This window comes from Elaeis guineensis, chromosome 2 (genome assembly GCF_000442705.2).
Source record: "Elaeis guineensis isolate ETL-2024a chromosome 2, EG11, whole genome shotgun sequence".
Classification (NCBI taxonomy): domain Eukaryota; kingdom Viridiplantae; phylum Streptophyta; class Magnoliopsida; order Arecales; family Arecaceae; genus Elaeis; species Elaeis guineensis.
Genome location: NC_025994.2, coordinates 40306194 through 40326249, shown reverse-complemented (window position 1 = coordinate 40326249; position 20056 = coordinate 40306194). Strand labels below are relative to the sequence as shown.

The 20056-nt window shown below is 37.4% G+C and overlaps 1 long non-coding RNA gene across 1 annotated transcript; it reads right to left on the bottom strand.

Moving 5' to 3' along the window:
- Nucleotides 1-14560: 14560 nt before the first annotated feature.
- LOC140855429 (uncharacterized) lies at nucleotides 14561-19469 on the bottom strand. The gene is made up of 3 exons (XR_012138362.1): nucleotides 18868-19469; nucleotides 16205-16274; nucleotides 14561-16083 (listed from the first exon to the last, which is right to left on the bottom strand). It is a non-coding gene; the product is annotated as an uncharacterized lncRNA (long non-coding RNA).
- Between the last annotated feature and the right edge of the window lie 587 nt (nucleotides 19470-20056).

Below are 20056 nucleotides of genomic sequence, written 5' to 3'. Positions count from 1 at the left end.
ATGGTAAAGTAAAAATCTATAAGGCAAGGATAGTCGTGAAAGGTTATAGTCAACATGAAGGCATTGACTATCATGAAATCTTTTCATCGATGGTCATACTAAAATCCATCCATACTTTGCTTACGATAGTAGCTTTTCATTATTATGAAATTTGACAGATGGATGTGAAAACTACCTTCCTAAATGGATATCTTGAGAAAGATATCTATATGGAGCAGCCTTTGAATTTCACATCCAGTGATAGTGATCATAAAGTCTGCAAGCTGTAAAGGTCCATATATGGACTCAAACAAGCATCTCAGAGTTAGAATACTCACTTTAATGATGTCATCAAAATATTTGATTTCATCAAAAATGAAGAAGAGCCGTGTGTGTATAAAAATATCAGTGGGAGCGCTATCACATTTCTCATATTGTACGTGAATGACATCCTCCTGATTGGGAATGATATTCTCATATTGATATCGATCAAAGTATGGTTGTCAAAAGAGTTTACTATGAAAGACCTATGAGAAACTTCCTACATTTTTGGTAAAAAAGTCTATAGAGATAGATCTAAGAGAATAATTAAACTCTCACAGCGAATGTACATAAAGGAGGTACTGAAGAGGTTCAGTATGAAAAACTTCAAGGGAGGTCTTTTGCCCCTCAGACATGGCATTCATCTCTCTAAGAAGATGTGTCCTGACACACCTAAGAAAATTCAGTGCATGAGCAAGATCCCTTATGCTTCGGCAATAGGGAGCCTTATGTACGTCATGTTATGTACACGACCTAATATAGCCCTTACCATGAGTGTCACGAGTAGATATCAGATAAATTCAGGTGAAGAACATTAGATTGCTGTTAAAAATATCTTAAGTATTTGAGAAGGACTAAGAATTTGTTGTTGGTCTTTAATGAAGGATCGGAGCTGAAAGTTAAGGGATACACCGATTCAAACTTAATAACTGATGTCGATAATAGAAAGTCTATATCGGAGTGTACCTTCTTGTGTAATGGTGGTACAGTTGCTGAAAAAGTTTCAACGACGCCATAGTCCTTGCTAAGGAGCCCAGGTCTCACCAGAAGTCCAAGCATATAGTACGGTAGTTTCACATCATATGTGAATACCTTGAGAAGAAGTTTATCGAGGTGTAAAGAGTTGACTCCATACTAAATATGACGGACCCGCTGACCAAGCCTCTCAGCCAGCAGAAAATTGAAGCTCATCTTAAGAAGATGGGTCTTAGGTATATGGCCAATTGGCTTTAGGTTAAGTGAAAGTTTGTCAGATTTGTACTCTAGAAGTCAATTATTGGTTGATACATTTTATAATTTTAAGACTTAATCTAGTACTTGTAATATTTTTTTATCAATAAAGGGCTTTTTCATTTCAATCATGTTTATGTGTCCATGATTTGTCCAAAAACTTAACAAAGATGATTTTTATATATTCACAAAGTATCAAGAATTTGAGACATACATCAATTAGTGGTTAAGTTTTAAATACTTTCAATCAAAGAATCATCACGGAGTATAGTGATCAATCCATTCGAGATCGGTGCACAGTTCATCTCTCATATGGACAGATGAGTCTCGAGTTTGCAGTGTAGGGACACTGAGATGAGGGTGTGGATGGTTGTTAGAAAATAACTTACATTGAGCATGACCAATATGAGAAATCACATAGATATCTACTCACTCGTCAGTGATCTTCTCGATGCTACAGTGGTGTGAGTGGTCCTTTGACTTACGGTGTCATTGGCTATTCGCAGCGAGGCTACTGAGTTTGACTACATGTTTCTTTGATTTCTAGTCATTCGGATCTTTGTTGTGTATGTTGTCTTCAGTAGATTCAGGCTCACTGTTTAAAGTAGGATGCACCTAGATAGAATCTATCGACTTTAGTAGAAAAAAAAAAGTCCTATGTGATTCCATGAAATTTACAAATGAACTCGAGTCGAAGCAATCTAAGATATGACTGACGATGGAGTCTGATGAGTTCTCTATGACCTCCATCAAGTCAGAACTCACGATAAAAAAATTGAACATATGATTACTACATCTAGGAGTTCATACTTTTATTCTACTGGATTGCCACTACATACTGCTAGGTATCACTGGTGGATTGTGGGACTCATCGAACGTTGTCTTGATAATTGATGATCCTTGAAGGGTAGAGTTAAAATTGTTCCAACCTATTAAAAAGAGTTTCGATGATATTGTGATGGAGATCATAATATATCTCACTATCAGATAGAATGGAATCTTTGGGGTCACACATTAAGGGATTTAATCTTAAATTTATCAATTGGACTTATAAAGTTCTAATTGGATTAGAATTTATTGAAATCCTATTGGGTTTAAGAGAACCATGCTAGCATATGGTTAAATCTAATTCTTCTCGAGACTTCGATTGGATCAAGTCTATTACATTAAATATAACCTAAATCTATTAGGATTTAGCTGGGCGCCAAATTGTGAGCCCAAGAGGATTGGATTAAGTCAATGAGTTGGCTAAATTATCTTCTCATTATCTTCTTATATATTTTCTATTATTGTGTGTGGAATTAAGGGAAAGAAGAGATGGCACCATGCATCTCTTTTGGAAATTCTTTTGGGCGCCGTCTCTTGGATTGGCGTGAGGAAGAAAGAGGGGCCCACCCTCTCTCTTGCATTGGCATGGAAGGAGAGAGAAAGAAGGGCTACGCCCCCTCTCTTATCCATGAAAATCCTAAAGGGGCACCAAGTGTTGGCACCCCATCTACTTGCCTTTTATTACAAGGGGCGCCCACTCAGTCTTCCTAATCTGAATGGGGCACCCCATATGTTTGCCAAAAGAGGTTGATGTCCTATCGATTAAGTCTGATTTTAATAAAAAAATAATCAAATTAAAAAGGTAGAAATCTTTATGAGATAAGGACTAGCCTATTTAAGTTAATTGGTTTTTGATTTGGATCAAGAAAAAATCTATATAAAGAGACAGTCTCTTAGGATTTGTGGAGAATAGAATTTTGAGAAATCAAAAAACTCCTCTCTCTTTCTCTACGCCACATCCTCTCTCCCTCTTCTCTTTCCCATGCCCAAGGGTGGGTGCTCTTATTCCATATGCCAAGAAGAAGAAGGGTCCTCTTCTACAGCAAGTAACAAGGAGGAGGCTGCAGTTCAAAGGTTGAAATTGCAGTCAAGATCATTTGTTGATCAAGATTCAAAGAGGTAAAGATCCTACTTGAAGAAGAATGATGTAAAATGAGAAGAAGGATTCTAGGTTGATCTCGGTGGATATCTGTAAAGGTCGAATACGTGTGCGGCTCAAGGACCTTCGAATCTGAGATTATCGATAGTGGTGAATTTCTACCTGCGTAAAGGTATTGAGATTTGATCTCATTCTTATTTTAATTTTTAGATCATATACATGTCTTTATTTCGGAGCTTGGATAGGATTAGATGAGATCTAATGCATGTGAAGTTAAAGAGTTTAACCCAATTATTTTTCTACTGTTCTTGAAATGATTTTTGAAATCTATGCATGCCTCCTACCCGATTCTCTAACAAGTACAACTTGATTGAACTACATAAATCTTTTTTAAGATGATTATCTTCTTTTATTAATTGGAACTTGTATCTTCAAATAAAATCTTGAAAATCTAAGGAGAGTTAAAAAAAGATAAAGATGCCACATACTTCTAGCATGATATCTCTTGTATGTAGGGCAAAAATGGAGGTAGGTTTTATTTCTATTTTCTAAAAATACTAACTTTGTTGCAATCTTAGTATAAAAGTATAATATGTTTGATTTAGTTATGATGGAATGATAATTTAAGAAGACTGAAAAACATCTAGATAGGGCAAAGATAGTTTTGGACTAGCATAACTGCAAATATGAGGAGCCGACATCTCAAGAGGTAGCTATGGCTATGGTAATTTCTTTCTCCCTGCTTTACGTATTTTTCAAAACTAAATAGAAACCCTAATACATTTATCAAAAAAATTATTATTTTAAGTTCATATTATACTGGATCAATTTACTTTGTGCAAGCAAAGATTGAGGAGCTATGAGCTACATAAGATGCGAACATTGGGTCCTCTCAAGCTGAAGATAGGTCTGCTCCTTGGAAGGGGATGTATACTCTCAAGAAATGGGACCTAAAAGTTATGGCCGTGTATATGCAATGGATTCTGGACAATCTCTAAAGATGTTTCAAAAGATAGATGTTGCAATAATACAGGAGTGATCCCATCAGAGTGCAGTCCGACAACTCCATAATTAGGTTTCAAGCATAAACGTTGAGATAGATAGGTTAAAGAAATTGATCTCATTTTCTTGTAGTGCTTACTAATGCCAGTTGGCACACCAATTCGAAATTCAATGCCAGCTAAGTGACAACCATTGCAAAACTGATAAAACAATCACAACCACTATATCTCGAGAATCTCGAATGATAGTTTCGTCACTACGCATGAAATATACCCCAGCCAGACGGGATCGTGCCAACCAACTTGCCAACTAAAACAACCATCTCCATCCATAAAAAGAGGCCCAAAGGGAATCCTAAAAAAGGTACATCATTACTCTACCTCTCACGCTCCTCCATCTATTGAACGAAAATTCTGATTTGAGCGTCGGAGGGCCTCCATTGGAGAATATCCAGTCAGAATTTTTTTGCAGGTCACATCCCAGAAAACCCAATTCGCCATCGACTCCAACATCCCAGCGTCTTACGGAATCTTGCATCACCATTATTATTATTATTATTTGCTATTGGGGGAATAGCTTTATTGCGAGATAAGAAAGAGAGAGAGGCACAATATGTTAAGAGTAATGCTACCGTTCTTCTTTCTTTCTGGGCAAGTACATGTTGCGTGCCATTTATTTTAAAATGAAGGGATAAGATTTGATGGTCGGATGACCACAGGTACCAATTTAAAGCCTGATTTTTTTAAAAAAAAAATTATTTATAGATCCCTCGATGAAACTAAAATTACTTTTAAGTCCCTGAACTTTTCAAGTTGAATAAAAAGTCCCTGAAATACTAAGAAGTTATTTTTAGGTCACTGTCGTCCGCACAGATTGGTTACACAGATTCATGTTCAGGTTACATGGATTTATATTCAAGTTACATAGGTTTATATTCAAATTACGTAGGTTACCTAGTTTTAATATTTAGTTATGCACGTTCATGTTCACGTTATACAGGTATGACTTTAGTTATACAGAAATAACTCTTTAGTATTTCAGAAACTTTTTATTCAACTTGAAAAATTCAAAGACTTAAAAATAATTTCAGATCCGTCTAAAAACCTATAGATAAATTTTTTTTTCATAATTTACTAAAAGTACCTGTATCATTTTAAAATATATTCTTTCTTCCCCACTCCGTCTACCTTTTCTTTTTTCCCACACTATTCTTCTTCCCCAGTCAGTAGGAGACCTTTCATGTCCTCTCTCTTCTACTCTCCACCGTGAGAGCTTTTCATGAATGGCAATGGCGAGTCTCATGGGATTGCCATAGCTTCGAGAGTGGTGGTGTGGGAAGGAGGAGAGTTAAGTATGCTCGGTGTCGAGTGTGATCATGCTCCCTTAATTTATACAGCTACCCACCATGCCACCTCTTTGGCCACCACCTGTTCAGCTGGTTGAAGGCTCCACGCCGCCGCAACCAGCACCGCCGACACCTCGGGTATCCACCGCCACCCACGATGGTGGCATTTGCCTACCAAGAGAGCGGCAAGCGTGTCGGAGAGGTTGTTGCGGCAGAATGAGGAAGAATGTGGGGCGAAGGACGTCAAGCAACCCGGTCGGTGAAGACATCGATATTGGAGAGGTCGGAAGGCAGGGCCTAGGAGAAGGACAACGAAAGCGATGTCGAGCGGGCCTCTATGGTATTCTCATCATGACGTACCCATGATTAAAATTAGGGCCGATTGGGATGGGATCACAGCGAACAAGATTTGAAAGGGCGGAGGATAACGGCTATATAGCCGTTAAGCTAAATTTCCTATTATAATCATGCATAATGAATGGCTAAGATTAATCTCTCTTTTTTGAAAAGAAAATAAAAAGGCACCATAACAACGCCATAATTTTTTTTTATTTTATTTTTTATTTTTTGATGGAATAGATATGTATCGCATATCAACAAAATGTTATGCCTTTCAAATACATTTTTGCCCTTGCTACTCTTTAAACATATAAAAAACAAGAAAGGGATCACAGTTTTGTCATTGTGATGAAATCCAAATCATTATCAAATCCCAAGCTTTTTCTCCTTTGATGACAAATGGTGGTGGGAACATCGTGACAAATAGAGAAGGAGATCTCAACAGCATCAACTCAAAACACACAAACTAGATTGGAGAAGAAATTTTTGGATAAATTTAGTTTATCACATGTGCTGTAGATAAAGCGAATGAAAAAAAAAAAAATACCACATCAGCATTCTAAACTAAAAATTTCTGCAACTATCTCAACATACCTCTGTTTAACCACTTCAATATAATGCTGTTAAGGTGGTTGCAAATTTTTCAGCTCAATATACTGATGTAGCATCTTTTCATTTGTTGTATTTATATCACACATGGTAGACTAAGCCTACCCCAGATTTTCTTAGATTAAAAGGGGTAACCCCCGATCCAAACTGATTTACACAAGCAAAAAATCAAATTTCCTCCAACAAACAGTACAAAAAATTCTTATTCTATCAAATTGGTTCCATCTCTCCAATATTGATAAATCTATACGATGACTGGATCAAGAATATTTCACCTGTCCCACATCCAATGAGTACTCCTACGCAAGCAGGCCTACAATGCCGAATTGCCTCTACCAAGCTAATATCCATGAGAAAGTGTAGATCGGAAAAAATAAACCTATTCCTATTCATAGCCACAAGGCCCACATCAGCAAACTTTTATTCTCAATCATTGCTAGCTTCATAATGGATTGGAAATCAAAGATTTTCTTTGGACTCTCATCATTTTAGACTCTCAAAAAGAAGGAATCTACTGGTACATATATGGAACATATCTATCTACCGGGTGTCTCCAAGCAATCTCATAAGTATCTCATGAAAGCCTCCACCAACATTTTTAAATAATACTATAGGGGGCTGGTTTCCTGCACATGAAAAGTTCCTAGTGCCACTCAATCTAGTGCAATATGGGGAGGTTGGTGGGTTAGTTATCAAAGCCAATCATAGTGGGTTCAAAAAACTTTGTACGAGGATTAACGCAAAGTATTTTCTAACATTATTTTTCTTGTTAAATCAATGTGCTTCCTTTCGTGACCTAGGGCAGAGCTTGGGTTGTATTTTTCATGCAAAAGAATGATTGATTTTTTTTTATGATGCCAATCGTTGGATTGCACTTTGCACAGATATCAAAGCACTTTAATTTTTTCTGCCAATCATTGGATTACATAGGTCTTGAAGCCGCCAAAGCAGTTGATGTTGTGAAAGAAGGTAGATAATTCTCTCACACAAAAGATGCAATGCAAATCTTCTGGAGCAACAGAAATTATTGCATGCACTATGTGCATGGCTATATTGGTGCATGCCACCAATCAACATGGATTTCATTCACCAAACGCACGTCACAATGATGACCCACTATAATACACCATGGCGATCTGTGGCATGCTCCAGCATGGCCATGCACACAATGATTTTTACTAGGGCAAGGGGTGGCATGCCCAATCCCCACATCATCACACACACACACACACACACAAAAAAAACAAAACAAAACAAAATACAAAATTCAACATACAAAATACAAAAAGAAAAAAAAGGGACTCAAGAGGTCTTTCCTTCTAGTCGGGCCCCATGTCCTTGCAGTTCTCTAGTTCTCTCTCCTTCCCCGACACTATCTTATCTATAGAAGTGGGATGTCCATTAATACTCAATTTACCACTTGCTTAGGATAAACTTCATAATCCCAAACAATAGGAGAACGCAAGCTGATCCAATTACTCTTTTCAGTCTGAGCTAGCTCCAGGAAACGCCAGGTTATATACCAACATGTGCTCTCAGAGGACAGGGAAATAACTAGCCAATCAGTTGTTGAAATCTTCTCAAAAGATCTTATCTTGTAGAGCTATAATTGTTCAGAAAAAGAATTTTTAAAAAAAAATAGAATGACTAAAACCTAGTTCAGAAAGCTTTTTACTTGACGGATGCCAGGTTAATTAAGTAGTATTTAATTTTCACTCCAACAATAAAGTACCGTAGCGACGATATTCCCAACAGTGGCACCAAATTAGGTGAAAGGCGTGGCCTTCTATGCCAATGCATGCTGGTAGTGAGGCGTGGGAAACATGGTTCATTCATATTTAACCTGTTTTGTGCACTAAAGTTCTACAAATTTCACATCTCTTGATTTCTGAGGTGGCATTATATTCTTCTTTGTAGACCCTGATTACTATTTGGCGAAGAATCAAGTAGTCATCTGTTGGAGGGTAGTATGTCATCCATGCCAAAGACATAAACTGACACAATATACTGGGTTGCCACCACAATACTGTTAGAGATGAATGAACATAGTATATACATCATTCCAAAATTGTGAAACTTCGGAGGAAGATCGTAAAGCTACATCGAAAGAAGTCATTCAATATATAATGAGGCAATAGAAGATCCTGATAATTTCGGACTCAACCGATCCTTACTCACCGACCAATCTTTCTGGATGGAGCTTCCTGATGGAAAATCCTGTCAATCCTGACTTCGGTTGCTGATCTTGACTTCTGCCGATCCCAACTTCGGAAGCCAATTCAGATTGTTTGTCAATTTCTGTTTTAATCACACATTTTAGTCACCAGCATTGGAGCGGTCCTTATCTCCACTTACCACGCCACTTACCGATCCAAAGCTTAGCAGTCAGGATAGATCCCATCTGAGGGTTCCACACCTCTTTTCAAATTCAAAACAATTTAGCTAACTCCTAAGCTAATAAGATAGGTATAATTACCGCATCCCAGACTCTCGGCCCCAAATCTCACCATGTCATGCTCGAATCGGTCAGAACGAATCGAAATTTCTGTACCTAAATAGCTTTCTCCCTTATCTATGAATAAAGGCCTCAAAGAGACCCTCTAGGTATGCATACTAGATTTTTCACATGCTCTTTCTCTCTATTTCTTGATATTTGATTTGAACATCGGAAGATCCCTATCGGAGCCAACTCTAGTTAGCACTTATATTGTGAGTCATCTTCGCAGAAGGATGTATCTGTTTCTCAACTTTAGTCGCTTCAATCAAGATGCAAATTTCAATGGCAACATCATCTAATAAAATTATGTCATTATGCAGTATGGAAGGTCTATCAAAATCTGAGATGTACGTCTATCATGTGAAAACTCTTGGCTAATACTTGAGACTTTGAAGTGCGCCCCTGAAGGGCTTCAGAATGCTTTCTAGATAGATTAAGAGTATCTTGAGCTTCTCTCTGTGTGCTATAACAATCATTTGAATCTACCGTCAATATTTAGAAATCGGATGTGGCAGGTGATACGTAGCAGCTTGTGCATGCATGAGATCTGGCACTGGACGACACCATGTGATATATGACTGATGTTGACTTATGAGCTCCCTAACCATATGATTTCGGATTGTACTTTTCACATAAAATCATAATCAATCTTCCTTGATGAGATCAACCATTGGATTGCATGTTATATAGTTCCCAAAGCACTCCAACATCTTTGTCTACTTATATCTCGAAGCATCTAGTGCTGCATGATTCATTGGTTGACATTGTGAAAGAAGATGAATCATTCTATCGCACGAAAGATACAGCCCAAACCCCTAATTGTACACCTTGGGGTGTATAATTATGTTGGATTAAGCTCAAACAAAGGTGTTGGAATTTAACTAATATCATCCAAGCAAAGAAGATGCAGTCAGTTATCAGGATGTCTCAAACCAACATCTTAGCAGTGAAGATAATTATGCTGAGTATAATTCAAATAAGTTATGCTACAAACAATTAAAAAAAAAAGGAAAGAAGAAGATGATGATGATGATGATGATCAACTTACATAATTACTAATAAAAGGCATCAAGGTTTAGATGTGCTAAGTAGGGAAGTAAAGCTGCTAATTGATGAGCTTAACTCTCAGGATTTCCAGAGGTTCAAAGCTTTTAAGCTTGTAAGGGGTCGCTAAAAGGACAATCAAGCTCCCAGCTGCATTTACCAATTTCATTTTTAACTAAACACTGGTACCAAGGTCATTCAAAGTGGCTACCATCATTTGACCAGCATTCATTGGCCATTGGCTATATAGCCCATATATCATTATATCCTACAAATTAAGCCATAGTACATTGTTTGTTACAGTAACCGAAAGAGAATTAAGACTGCTAACTAATTACACGTATTATTGTAATCATTATGAAGAATTATAGAATGCACATTGATATTGCCAAAACCATTAGCAATTCGTATCTAATTAATTAGGGGTACAACTTGTATAGAGAAATGCGATAACACCTTTGAAAACTTTTCTATTGTGAACTCCTTTTTCTCCTTAAAATAATTATTTATCTATCTGAATGGAAAGGCAAAATAGCAAAATCAGAACTAATGAACTTAATATCCACCAGCTTCACAGCAATCACAGTAGACTTCAATACCAAGAGTACCACTTCACTTTGATCTTATTACTGGTACGAGGAACCCTCGGACCACAAATAAACCACTGGCTCCTTGTTCGATTAAGCCTCGTTATGAATCTCTGATGAGCATGCAGGTTGCTAAGTGTTGGCACATTAAACCGACCTCATGTCCCGTGGCATCATCACATGAGATCATTGAATTACCGATCTCAAAGTATAGAGTTGCCATAAATAAACTGGCTGATAAGATTAAATAGATTGGGAGTCTACCGACCTAAAGTATCAGCCCCAAGTATATCGGTATTATCTATATCTAAAATATCAGTTCTAGATAACTAAATGACCGATCTTCTCTGGTATACATCGGTCTATAACCGATGTCAACTCCTACATTATCTACAGCAATTAAACATCTTATGGAGTTTGTCTACAATCTCTACAACTAAGCCATAGCTGGCCATGATCTTATATACAGCTAGCCACACAGCTGGCAGACACAGCTAAGTATAACCTCACTTCCAGCTCATATGTATAGCTATACTCTAGCTCATTTACAGCTGACTATAACCATCTAACAAACTCTTCTAATGGCCTAACAAACTCTGTAATGGCCTCATCAGCCTCTCTATAAATAGAGGACCAGGGATCCTCCAATGGTAGGTTCTAAATTCTAATTTCAAAACTAGACTGAGACTATGCCAGTGAAAACTTTATCAGTTCTTGAACAAGAACTCTAGTTCCTACTCAGTCCAATTTCTCTAGTTTTATGCAAACCTTCTTCTTATGCTATACTACTCTTTTTCACCTACTGTTCTCAGGCTCAAGACTGATTTAAGCATCGGAGGGTCAATAACTGGAGGATTCCCATCCAATTTTTAGTTTGTTTTGCAGGTTTTCTCGAAGGTGTTTCAGATCGAACTACTATCGACCTCCAGTTCGACTTCATCCAATCTGCCCAATCTCAGATTTTAAGTCTCACAGCAACAGATTGATGTTAGAGGAAGGGACTGAGTGATTTCTTGTGAAAAAGATGGTCAAAATACGAGCGCCAAACAATTCTTTGGCATATCCATCCTCACTGAATATTCTACCAGAAGCTTTCCAGCAACAACCAGTTACTGTTGATCCTCAACAGTTTCTCCTGCTCATTCAGCAAGTTCAAGCCCTGATAGTAGCTATTCAATAGCTTCAAAAGATTGAGAAGCAGCATAAAAAAGAAACTCCTCCTTTGAAAGTTGTGTCTCAACACAGCCATCAACTAGTCTCTTGAGATGAACACCACATTAATAATAAGGCTAATGATGAATCAAAGAGCATAAAACAACTTTATGCCTTAACCATCTTTTCTTAGAGGCATATCAGAAGCGATTTGACCTTCACTTCAATATACCACAAAGTAGTAACTAGAGGTAGCTTTTCAAGAAACTCTATCTCAATACAATCAGCAATCAATCCATTACAATCTTTCTACTACTGGGATCATCAATATAATATCAAACCTAGGTGGAGATTGGGGGACAAATGAAAATTCTTCTCTGAAAAGACAGCACACTAATAATGAGCCTTCAGTAAGATTTTCTTCAATATCTTAATTCTTATCCACAGGAGATCAAATCTCTATAATTAAGTTGAAGCATCTTTTGTCTAAATGAAGTCATAAAATTTGATCAAATAAGGATAAGAAAATTTGTCCAAATGAGATATCTATTTGCAAAAACTCAAGTTTCGACTTGAGATTTTAAGATAATATATCTTTGAAAGGGAAAGAGATGAAATATCTCAAGATAAAACTCATATGATATATAGGAGATCCAATCTCCCTATGACGACATTGGACAAAGATATTTTTTAAACCCCTATTATATTTAATTTATTAAGATTGGTTTATTCTCAATTAATCAATCTAGTTCTTAAAGTCATATCATTTTTAATGTTCTGAAGTTTACTTATTATATTAAGCTACGTCGGCTTCATGATTGACCCAATCGAGGTCAGATAATATTCATATTACAAGGAGACGACATCTTTAATCCCACATCAGTTGTAAATTAAGAGAAAGTATAGCTAATATGGATTAAATTTTTTTCTCTTCTCATAAAGGATAAAATCATGAAGCTTCAAATGACCAAAGCTCACTGAAGTCTAAAGCCCACTGAAGCCCAAAGATGGTCATGAGCCAAAACGGATAATACCTCATGTACATAGGAGTAGAATTAACCAAATCATCCGAGCCATCTAACCACTTAACCGTAATAAGTTCATTATAAATATAATTATCTAAGTCCTATATTGGACAGTTAAACCCAGATCGAATTATGTGAAGTTGGACAAACCTATATATATGTGTGCGTGTGTACGCACATATATATATATATTAAAAAAAATCTTCAAAAAGATCTGAGGTCACCTCGATAAGATCCAAGGTGGAAGAAACTAATCTTGACAGGATTTGAGATCATCCAAAAAGATCATCTATAATGTCCGAAGCCATCTCTGGTAGGATCCGAAGTGGAGAAAGCTGACCTCATTAAGAGGTTGAGCTCATCAAAAAATCGATCTCATCAAGACACCAAGATCATGAGAAGGCTGAGCTCTAAGAAAGCTGAGCTCATCAAAAAGCTATCCTCATCAGGAGGCTAAAATCATCAGAAAATCGATCTCATCAGGAGATCGAGATCATTGGAAGGTCGAGCTTATCAAAAGACTGAGCTCATTGGAAAGCTAATCTTCAAATCGAGCTTAAACCCTGAAGGGCCAAGATGAAGATAAAATCTCTCGAAAGATGAAAAATCGACCTTCAGATCGAGCTTAAGCCCCAAAAAATCAAGATGGAGATAAGATCTTCCAATCGATAAAAATCTGATCTCCTGATCAGTAAACCCAAAGGGCCAAGATAGAGATAAGATCTCCTAATCGATGAAAATTCGATCTTCAAATCGGTAAGCCCCAAAGGACAAAGATGGAGATAAGATCTCCTGATCGATGAAAATTCGATCTCTGAATTGGTAAGCCCCAAAGGGCCAAGATGGAGATAAAATCTCTTGATCAATGAAAATCTGATCTCTGAATCGGTAAATCTCAAAAGGTAAAGATAGAGATAAGATTTCTTAATTGATGAAAATTCAATTTTTAAATTGATAAGCTCCGAAGGGCCAAGATGAAGATAAGATTTTCTAATCGATGAAAATTTGATCTCCGAATTGGTAAACCTTGAAGGATAAGGATGGAGATAAAATCTCCTAATCGATGAAAATCCAATCTCTGGATCGGTAAGCCCCGAAGGACCAAGATGGAGATAAGATCTTTCAATCGATGAAAATTCGATCTATGGATTGGTAAGCCTCAAAGGGTCAAGATGGAGATAAGATCTTCTGATCAATTAAAATCTGATCTCCGGATTGAGCTTAAGCCTCGAAGGGTCAAGATGAAGATAAGATCTACTAATCGATGAAAATCTGATCTCCAGATTAAGCCTACATCAAACAAAAGCCGAAGAGAATATTTGATCTTTAGATCAGATGATGAAGTCACAACTAAAATAGAATATCGATCTTTAGATCAAGGTTATCTTTTTCTATTTACAATCCGATATATTCAAACCTACATCAGATAACAAATACCGATCTCCGGATCAAGTCTATGTCAATTTGGTCTTTGAATCGAATGAATAGGTTCAGAAGCCAAGATCAAATAACAATCTCAGAATCAAGATCAGATTTTGAGGTTCTGATAAGAACCTGATCTATTCAAGGCCATATCAAACAGAGGTACATTTGAACCTTAACTTTAAATCAATTATTAACTGATAAGGTTTTCTTTGTTAATTATTTAGTTCGATTGAACCATGATCCTACAAGCTATATATATATATATAAAGTTCTTTTACTTTGGAAAAGTTATAAAAAATCTGTCCAAGTGATAGAAATGTATACGTTGGATCACGACACATTGAAAATTCTACTTTCACTAATTTGGAAGGAAAATAAATTAAGAAAAGACCCTCATCAGGTCTATGCATTTCAAAAAGAGAAAAGGACCCACATCGGATCATTACAAATCAAAAAGACCCATATTGGGTCAATACATCCAAAAGATAAAAAAAGTTACAAGATAACAACAGGAGTGTCAGAATTCTTTGGAGCTGTCTCTTCTTTAATTTGTTTCGACTCCTTAGCAGCCCTAACAACGGGGGACTCTGTAGATATGGCTTTGGAATTGGAGACTTTGGTCATAGCTGGAAGCACCATTGAGATGGGCTCTGCAACAATGACCTCGATAACATCCTGATCTACCTTTTTAACTTGTTCTTCGAATACTTCAACAGATGGCTCAAACTCCCCCTAAATACCTATTCCAATGGCGATCATTGGAGTCATCTTGAAAATGTCGACTTTGTAAAACAACTTCTTGATCATATTCTGACACTGATAGAATCCGAAGTCGTATACCCTCTCAGAGCCCTCAGTCATCTCGTCCTGAAACTCTTCGGAGGTCTTGTATTGCTCTACTGCCTTGGCCACTTTTTCTTACTCTTGTCTAACTTGCTTGTTAAGAGCTTTGATGGCCTTCTCATGGATCTCATTGGCCTTTATCGTCTCTGGTAGCCTCAGCCATAGCTCTTCATTCTTTTTTATCCGTTCATGCAGGTTAAAAATGTGCATCTCCTGTTCATTTACTTTACGCTGAAGGTTCAGGAGACTGATTTTTTTCCTTCAGCGTAGTAATCTTCTCATTGAGTTGATTTTTGAGTCCTTCTGCAAGCTTGGACTCTTTCTCAGCAAGCTGAGACTTCTCCTCAGCTTTCTCCTTGGCCACCTTTTTCTACTCCTGGATGACCTTTATGTTTTCATCCATGGCTCTCTTGTTTTCAATCAGCTAGGCCATATTCTCATACATAACTTGGAAGTCGACAGTGACCTGTATCATGAAGCCACAGATTGGTTAAATACCGATGTAAAAAAAAAAAGGAAGAGGAGAGAAGCTTACATCCATGAGGTGCTCAAAACCATGATCCATGGTCTCCTCTAACTTATTCTTTCGGCATGCCTCTAGATCCACTTTTGACAACACAGATGTGAGAAGGTTGTGACCAAGTCGAGGTCGCTCCAATAGTGACATCCATCTCACAATATCTCCTTCAACCGAAGTCAATGGGGCCATAGTGGAAGAAGCTAGCTTGCGGTTTGATTCTTATGGAGAAGGCACAGGACAGGAATCATCCTTCTCCCTCTATTTCCTCATATCGACTCATTGGCAAGGTGAAGGCTCAGTCGGTATGATCCAAGGAAGACAACTTTGTGAGATTCGAGGAGAATCGCCTCTTCCCGAAGTAGTAGGAGAGGGAGTTGCTGAAGAAGATCGGGAAGGCACTCGAGCTGCAAGAGGATCTGCACCCTTAATTCTCTTCGGTGCAGGGTTAGGAGAAGCTTGCTTTAGATCCTCTTCCTCTTCTTTGCTTTTGTTAGCTTCTTTAGGTCGAACCTCATTTCTACACAAAGAAGCAATATACTTAGAAAAAATAAAAAGATGCAAAAAAAAGAAAATCAAAGAAAAAATACATTGGCCTTATCCTGAGGAGAGTACAGGTTGATACCAGCATCGTATAATACCTGATCATCAACAAGCTTTGATAGCTTAGGCACTACTATGATAATCAGAGATGTGTGAGCCTCCTCATTCCTGCAAAGAATTTCATAATGAGAGTTCCACTTGGTATCTGGACACCCCGAAGAAGATCTAAAATCCCATGGAATGGGAGCTCAGACAAAAAAGAAATGGCATTTCCTGTCGTGAATGGAGGAAAGAAGGCCAGGTCTAAATTTACAGTTTTTTCGAGGAGAAAAATACCACCAACCTTTCTCGTATGAATGTTTCTTCAAAACTACTAAAGACCTAACAGAAAAAGTTCTAAGCTCTATGTACTAAAAGTTATACATTATTATGAATATTATGATCATCCTAATGGCATTTGGAGTCACCTAAGTGGGATGGATCCTATAAAAGTCAAAAATACTATAGAAAAAAAAGATGTAATAAAAATCAAATTTCAGATCGAAGGGCTTCATCATAGAAGGCTATACAGCCTTCTGGGGGTTTAGAAACCCCACCTTCCAGACCAAGCACCAACATCTCATACTCATCGAAGATGTCATATTTTTTTCGAAGAGTCATCAGGTTCTCCTCGATTAGAATGGATTTCCTCCATTTTCGGACTAAAGTAGTCTAAGAGACCGCATATAGGAGATTTTGCATGCTATTCTAGACTATCCTCAGCTACGGGATCGACATCGGGGTTGTTTTGAGGAGGACTTTCTATCTCAAAATCTAATAGAGGCTGGGTCGACTAAATCCTTAGGTCACCTACAACCTCCTTCCCGTTATCACCCCGAGTGGACATATTTTTCTAGAGATTTTTCTAAAGACAAATGAAAAGAAAAAACTCGAAGAACGAAAAAAGAAAGGAGAACTGAAGCAAAAAGGATCAAAATAGAAAGAAAAAATTTTCTACCTAAGAAAATTATGATGAGACTCTCTCAGAGATAAAAAAGTGTTCCTCTTCTCTGCCTTCGATGAACTTCTCATTATCTTTGACGGCCGTTGAGTACAGGAATATCTCTGGAGAAAAGCCGGTAGTACCTTCGTAGAAAAATAGTGAAGACGAATAGTTGTTCTAAAATGAAAGTCTTTTATAGGCAAATTAATGGTTCAAATGAACTGATCCTATCATTGATTTGTGACATTTGGTGCTTATCTAACGGCTTTGTTAGCCGACAGTTCGGCACATCTTCATCAGATTTTGCCATGTCGGACCGACTATGGTCAGACTGATTAATTAATCAAGTGCTGACAAGTGGCAGATATCTATTTGATGTTTTCAAAACCACCTCTTCAGATAATGATGGTAGGAAGATCTGCCGCATCATTTCCACAAAGAAGCACACGTCTCTCTGTTTTCAGCTAAGTAATAAATTTTGACATTATCGAGGTATGGCACATTTATTTCTGACGGCGGAATTGACAAATGTTTTTACTTCCCATATCTGATCTGATAACTGTCACTCCGGACATAGAAAGTGGGGGGCAAAATGTTGGTGCACTAAACCGATCTCATATCACATGGCATCATTATATGAGATCATTGCTACCGACCTCCAGCTCGACTTCGTCCGATCTATCCCAATCTCAGATTTTTAGTCTCGTAGCAATACTAACAACCATAAATAAAAAGTTTTATCCCATGTTCCATCATGCAGTCCTAAAATACAAAAGTAAACAATGCATGATGGTGAAAACATGCTCACAAGAATAATAACTTCCAGCATTTTTCCATATATACAATCCACGGGTGCCCTGGTTGTCACAAGCATAATGAGAAATGTAGCTGCGATCCAGCTTTGTAACACCTTTTGTAAGAACATTTAAATATTAATATATTAGATAACTAAAGAACTAAAATATAAATATTAGACTTAGCTTCTCATGCATATTTATAGGAAACCAATTGTATATGGAAACTTCATGCTGAAAAAATAAGCACATAAAAAATTAGTGGAAGAGCAAGAACCGTGCACAGAAGACATGCATAAACTGCTCTATCCATGCATGCTATACGAATTTATTGACATTTATATAAACCAATACATAAGTCCCTCTCAATTCTACTCAAATTATTAGGATCTCCTAAAATCATCTATGGTTGGGTAGGCCGTAGTACTGATGAAGAATGAAATCTGAAGAGAATGGATGTTTAGTGCAGCACCAAAATAGAAGGCAGCAATCTGTATATGTCTCAGAGAACAAGAAAATTAATGCATAATCTTCCTTGATGCATGTTTGGATGTTCACATTGGTTTGGTATAATATTCAACCTGTTTAATGTGTTTTTGTTAGGAAAATATAGAATTTTCAAAAGGCTATGTTCTTATAATATTGTTTGCATTTTTCAAATATTTGGTGATCAAATCTTTCCGATCATTGCTTATTCATCTAGGATGTAGATGATTTATGTTGGTAACTATATAATCATTGAAAAGCCTCAAAAATAACTACTATCCACTATTAATCCTCATATGAGACGGACCTCTTAAATTTTCTTTAAATCTATTGATGCAAGTTTTCCGAAATATTTATTACCATCTCAAAACAAAACACCAGCGATCATTAAAAGTTGATGAAGATGTTTGTTCTCAAGTTTTGCATGCAGTTCCAAGCACTAGCACTACTCCAATGATTTTGATTCTAAAAAAAAGCCAGTTGAGAGAACAATGATCACCTGCGGGAGCTTTCGCCTGATTTCCTTGGTGCTGGAAAGCAAGGTGTGAGGAATGAAGCCTGATCCGAGATCATTCCTTGGAGACCTTACTGAAATCCCTCTGAGGAATCGCTGCTGTTTAGGAGGGAAGTAGCTGTGGAAGGATCTTGGATCAAACCTCATTCCAAACACTCACTTTCCTTCTTCCATTCTCTCTCTCTCTCTCTCTCTCTCTGTCTCTCTCATTATTCTCCAATCAAAGCCAAGAAGGCTATGAGGGCTTCAACACTCCTCCCAAGTTTGGCAAGGTGGGTTTGTTGGGATAGGGATGGGGAGAAAGTTATCATAATCTAGTGAAGCACGTGATAGACAGGTCATGTGATGGATAAAATAATTGGAAAAGAGATGGGTTACGGGGAAGTTGTCTTCCTCTATACATGCAGCCTCCTCTTTATGGGGGTGTGGGTGCTAAGCTTTTGCAGGCTATCCCTGAGGAAAGAAGAGGCTAAATTTAACATGGAAATTGAGGAAGAGGGGAGAGCACGGAGAGGGAGCAGACCGTAGAGAGCCTTCTTTTATGGATTATAATATAGAAAAGATATGGGAGAGAAAGCTATCCACAAGGAAGGAAAAGGCAAAGGCAAAGGGAAAGATTCACCGACCAAAATCCAAGCATGATCTCAGCGACACCAAGACCATATATGTAAGGTTCTAAGATCATATGGTTGCACATATGTAGACGGTCCCATTTCTGAAAAACATAGCGAAAAGTTAGCATCCATTTTCTTATCTTATTCATTTATAAATATTATTGCATTAAGAAAGAGGAACACTTTAATACCAAAAAAAAAAAAAAAGTCTACTAAAAACTTGTCTGCAGCCAAATTGAATCCCAGAGCATAGCACACAGCCCTGTATTTGTTGAGATGTGTTCGCTTTTGAATCAAATCTTACTTAAAGTCTTAAACTACTCTACAGCCACCAGTAAAAACCACAACAATAACTGACCAATAAAATCAAATGTACTTGTTGAGATGATGATGATGATGATTGTTGTGGTTTGGGTTCATGGAGACAATTTAATTTTCTTGTAGCACTAAGATGGTGCCAAACATCATAACCAGTGGGTGTGTGTCTTATCCAAGCTAGCTATTTTCAATTGGATCAATAAGTCCGACACCACTCATTCAACTATGGCTGCAGATTATAG